Below are 6,000 nucleotides of genomic sequence, written 5' to 3'. Positions count from 1 at the left end.
GCCAGTTATACACACGCGGCGATCGGTTGCGGCGTTAGCATAATCCTCTCAGAACGATGCCGTCCTCAGAACGAGCCCAAATTTGGTTTTCGTTCCATAGGGTTTAACGTCCCAAAGCTACTAAGGCTATGAGGGCCGCTGTAGTGGAAGGCTTCGGAAAATCTCGACAGCCTGGGGCTCATTATCGTCCACTGAGATCGCGCAGTAGATGGGCCTCTACAATTTCGCCTCCATCGATGTTCGACCGCCGCGGTAGGGATCGGACCCGCTTCTTTCGGGAGAGCAGCCGAGCTCCATACCCACTTAGCCACCACGTCGGTTCAGGCACAAGTACGGCCGTCGAAAGACAAGTAGCACGAAATCTCCTCAGCGCTCCAGATCGAGGAGGAAAGAGTGCCACCACTAGGGAGATCTCAGCTGCATTGGAGCCAGATATCGCGGATGGCTGACTTAAGAGCAGGTAGGTCACCATGGCGCACGTCCAGCATTTGATGGTCGGAAAACGTATTACATGTGGGTTCTGGTCTAGACAAAAAGAAGTACATGCGCGGATCATGTTCGGAGAGTCGGCTAGATATTGTTCCCGTTGAAGAGGCGAAGAGGGAAAGTGAAATGGATACCGATGTTGCCCTACGGCCCTTCCTAACAGAGTGCAACAAATGTGTCGCACTCGGTAGGCTTTTCAGCAGCTCTCTTTGTGCTCTTTAAAGAAAGAGACTATCTCTTTGCTATGTTATGTATTGTTGACAAAGAAGTGCACATTATTTGTTGCGACTTTCAGCTGCATGGTGAATCGTGCGGGTTCACCAACGTGTATGCTTTAAATAATCATGTGCAGCCAGTAGTTTTATTCCTGGTTAGTCCACCTCTTCTAAACTGTGATCGGTGTATGGCATTCACGGATCACTGTAATTGCGTGTGCAACCCACGCGACCGTGCATGGTTACCGAAGAGACCTTTAAGAACACTGGTATTTTATTGCATACTACTGAATAGGCAGGTTTAATTGATGCCGGATTGTCATCCACCTTGGCATGACATATATTCGATGAACCCCACATTCACATCTGACTAGGATTTATGTTTCCGCAGGACTCCTTAAAAGGCACATTTCGTGCGACCTCATGCTTTCTTTCTGAGATATTGCAACTGTAAATCCGTGGATTGGAGAATCTGCCCGTCCCAAGTTTAAGCCACAGGTGGCACTGTGGCCTGTGTGGCCTGCACGACAGGCTGTGACTTCAACGAACACTGACATTTTAGAGAGACTAATTTTCTGGTACTGTCCTTTCTCTTTCTTTTTTTTTACCCCCTAAATCCTTTCCCCCCGTGTAGGGTAGCAAACCGATTATTCTTTCGGTTAATCTGCCTGCCTTTCCTCTTCTACCTCCTCCTTCTCCTGAAATAATTGTACGGCAACAACGCAACAGAGGCGTGATTTAGACAAGCAATATTCCCCGCCGTTGTTGCGCTGCTTCACTACATAGAAGCTGCAGCATATCGCCCAAATGGTGCTTTACTCGAAGCTTCAATCTTCATTGCTAAATGAGGTGGACTTCAAGCTGCGAGTGAGGTCAGCCATGTTATCTTACTTAACCACAAAAGGTCCCATTATTTGTCGCACGGGAAATGTTTAAATAAGAAGTTATTTATGCGAAAGCATTTCTAGGCTATTCATTCTAGGCGGATTCGTGTCACGAAAAGATGTCCGCCGCAGTTGTGAGGTTCTCAGAAGAGGTTGCCTCAAACGAGCGGTAGTAATAGAAAGATGACATTATGAGGATGATGTCGCAAAAAGAATTTTCTCGATAGCACGAAACTAATTAATTTGAGCCAAAAATTTCTAAAGTGTGGGGGGAGCTAGGACAAAGCCTGGCACCAAGTTTTAAAAACCAGAAGTGCGGGTGGAGCCAACACGTGTCGTCGAAATTTGACAGCCCAAAATGGGTACTGAGATGCAACAAGGGAATAATCGAAGTTAATCGAAATTCAATCAAACAAAAATTATTGATAATTAAAAAGACAAAAGTAATGCATACAATTAAGCATCTAATTAGTGGGAGTGATTAATTAGATTATTTAGATCGATTACTTAGTGGACAGTAGATGAACCAATCATCCACCAATCAATTGCTAGCGGACACTCATTGGATGCTTGAAAATTGATTTATTGAGGTCCTTAAAGAAAATTTAAAGGGATGTCTGTCCACGCTCTCAAAGGAGATCAGGCCTGTGCGAACTGAGCTGCTCTCTGCCGTGTCCACTTGGTGTCGACCCGTCTGCTTCCCTCGGGCGCTCGTCTCTCCGTATCCTTCGGTCGGTTACTCCCCCCCACCCCTACCTTCGTGTGAGGTTCCTGCTCTTCCCTTCAGAGTGCGGGAGGCTTCGCGAGGTCCCCTCTTTTCTGTGACGAGCCGGTGGCTCTGGCATGCCCGGGTGCCTTAATCTCCTCGGCAGGCGCGGTGCTTAATCTCTCGTCGGCGTCTGCTTTCTTCCAGCCATAAATTTGGGGAAAGTGCGTTCTCTCCGAAGGTCGAAGCTATTAGCAAATTCTTGGAACGACTTTTCCTTGGGCTGGACGAGAAATGTGCCCGCCGGTAGCATGCTGAGACAATTATCCATTGATCGTGCAATCAATTGATAATTAATCAATCAAAACTATTAAACGTTCAATCACGTACTAATCACCATAATTGTAATCAGATAATATGGAACACGGTGATGATGTACCAACGCAGTAAGTAGGGAGCGGTGACGTAACGTCCTGGTGCCATAGCGTTAGTTGAGGTGAAGTCAACGGGCAGCGAAGGAGCGGGCCCCCCGTGTCGCCTCCGTGCGCCGCCACGTTAAGGAGTTGCCATGGGGACGAGTAGTGTGCATGCGTGCCTCCTTGGATCGGACCACCGTGACGTCAGCAGGGGCGTGATCTGGTGGCGTGGGGAGAAAAAAGAGGGGCGAACAAGGGCGAAGAGGGGTGAGGAGGCGTCATGTTTTCGTATTCCTGCAATGGTCCGCAGTGATCTCAAACGAATTTGGCAGAGGTGTTGAGAGCTGCTCCTTGAGGTCTTACTTCCTGAGGATGGAGCGTTGCTTCACAGGCTTTATACATTGCACAAATTTGAATGCGAGGCTTCAAGATTGTACAGAAAGAAAATTCCAACTGTAAAGTGTAACCTTCAAAATATGATGCAGAACGCTTCGGGCGGCTCGTGTACGCTCCCGCGGCAATCATGTTTTGCACTCTCAGCGAGATGAGCGCCGCTTTGTGAGTGCCAAGCGAGTTTCCGAGCTCTACTGTTGTGGTGCCTGTTCACAAGTACGGATATAATAGTTGCTTATTTTATATATCTCCACATTTCTCAATTTTGTGCCACTTCAAGCACTGCTGATGTTGTTTACGTAGCGCGCCTTATTTTACAACGTCTGTCTCTGCGTAGCAGTACTTGGTAATAAGAGGTCCTTGAACACTCGGTGAATTAGAACATGCAATTAGTGTATTGTCATTTTCAGAAACCCCCGCCCTGCCAGCCTTTCACGGGAATTTTACCAGGCACTTAAGTCTGTTTTATCCGGAGTCCTACTCCAAGTTTTAGAGACCAGTATTGAAGTCGGACTTTTGCTACAGTCACTTGCCAATAGTCATATTGTAACGTAACGTTACAATGAAGTCTCTTGCGCCGGAACACCAGCAGCCAGTCAGGTCAGCACGAGGCGGAGCAGAGTCACTTCGACTTTCTCCAATTGCCCGTTGCGTTCCTCCTCATCTTCTAAGGAAGGCATGTGTCATTGCCCCCCTTGTTTGCAGTATCGTCTCGATGCGGCCGATGAGGAGCATACTGGTGAGCTATGGGCTGACAGGTAGTGTGCTAGGTAGGTACAGGAGTATCACAACACAAAACGGGGCACTATCAGTCTCCAGATCAGTCAGCAGGGCGGCCGTGGTAGGGTTTCATTCGGACGACGACGTGTACAACGTCAGTGAGCTTGCGTCGTCTGCGGCTTGAAGGGTCTTGGGTTGCAGATTCAACTTCGTAGGTAACGTCACTGATGCGGCGGAGGACACGGTATAGTCCAAAGTACTGGCGCAGTAATTTTTCAGACAGTCCGCGATGACAAACGGGTGTCCAAAGCCAGACATAGTCTCCAGGCTCATAGGAAACGAAGCGCCGTCCCTGGTTGAGCGATCAGCGTCTAGTTGCTGTTGTAGGTATATGCGCTGCAGTGCCAACTGCCGCGCTTCTTTTGCACGCTGAGCAAAACTAGCGACGTCCAAATAAAGCTCATGTTCGCAGTCGGTTTATACGGGCAGCATCGTATCCAGGGGAGTGGTCACTCGGCGGCCGAAGACAAGCTCGAAGGGAGTAAGCCGCGTCGTCTCTTTAAGTGCCGTATTGTATGCGAACATGGCGTATGGGAGAATTTGATCCCAGGTCTTATGCTCTATATCCACGTACATGGACAGCATGTCAGCCAGAGTTCTGTTTAGCCGTTCCACCAGGCCGTTAGCCTGCGGGTGGTACGCCGTGGCCTGTCTATTGCTAGTGTGTGTAAGATTCAGCACTGCCTTAGTCATGCGGGCCGTAAAAGCTGCCCCACGGTCGGTAATAATAATAGCCGGGGCGCCATGGCGCAATACGATGTCGTGAACAAAAAATGCTGTGACTTCGGCGGCAGTTCCATTTGTGAGCGAGGAGGTCTCAGAATACCGGGTCAGGTAATCCGTCGCGACAACACTCCAACGCTCTCCATTAGTTGACTTTGGAAAAGGGCCAAGAATATCCGTTCCCACTTCTTGGAAAGGAGTTTTCGGTGCAGCAATAGGTTGAAGAAATCCGGCTGGTTTCATGGGGGGAGATTTTCGGCGTTGACAGTCACGGCAGGTTTTAACATAAGACCGTACTGAAAGTAATAATTTCGGCCAATCATACTTCGCCCGAATTCTGGCAAGCGTGCGACAAACTCCCAAGTGGCCGGCGAATGGTTCGTCGTCACAAGCGTTGAAGATGTCAGGCCGTAGGTTCATAGGTACTGCGAGTAGGAATGCTTCTTGTGGTCTTTCAAAATTGCGCTTGTAGAGAACCCCACTTTGTAAAGTTTATGACTGCAAGCCACGACGAAAAACAGGTGGTACCCGACCACCGCGGCCTTCTAGATACTCGATGAGCGGCGCCAGCTCCTGGTCCTTGCGTTGAAGGTCAGCCATATGGGATTGAGTAATGGCCCCAATGAAGGGAAAATCGTCGGCGTTTTCCACTGCAGCGGAGTCCAAGGGCGCGCGTGACAAGCAATCTGCGCCTTGGTGTTTAAGTCCCGACTTATAAACGACGGTAACGTCATACTCTTGAAGACGAAGGCTCCATCGAGCCAAGCGTCCAGACGGGTCTTTGAGGCTTGCCAGCCAGCACAGCGAATGATGGTCGCTGACAATACGGAAGGGTCGTCATACAGGTATGGTCGAAACTTGCTTATGGCCCAGATTATGATGCGAACGCCGCTGGCATTAGTTTTCCCGGCGAGGGCTGGGAGAGCGGCGGCGTCGGGGATAGCTCGGACTTGAGGAACGGTAACTTGTTGGGGACGTAGACCGACGCTCTTGGTAGCCGGACGTAACAGGATGCTGTTGCGCAGTAAGGTGGCTTTCGATTTGAGCAGACCGCTCGCCATTTCGAGGGCAGGGGTCGTCCCAGTAGAGGTGCCCTGCTTGACCGCAATGGCAGCAGAGGGGCCGACGGTCGCGGGCGCGCCATACTTTACTCTTTAGGGGACGCTGACAGGGTGTGGAACCGGAACCGAACCTGAACCCGCAACCGGAACCGAACCCGAATTTTTGCCCGGAACTGGAACCGAACCGAACCCAAATTTTTTTCGCCATCTTGGAACTGAACCCGAACCGGAACGATTGAAAGGAACCGTTCCGAACCGGTTCGCGACTCGGTTCAGCCGCACATTTTGTGCAACACCATATACTTTTTTTGTTTTTTTTTTTCAGACCAAACGGCA

The sequence above is a fragment of the Amblyomma mixtum genome, chromosome 4, assembly GCF_055824585.1.
Source record: "Amblyomma mixtum isolate Tamu chromosome 4, ASM5582458v1, whole genome shotgun sequence".
In the NCBI taxonomy this organism is placed as follows: domain Eukaryota; kingdom Metazoa; phylum Arthropoda; class Arachnida; order Ixodida; family Ixodidae; genus Amblyomma; species Amblyomma mixtum.
The sequence above is the reverse complement of the archived record's forward strand: the minus strand, read 5'-3'. Positions refer to the sequence as shown.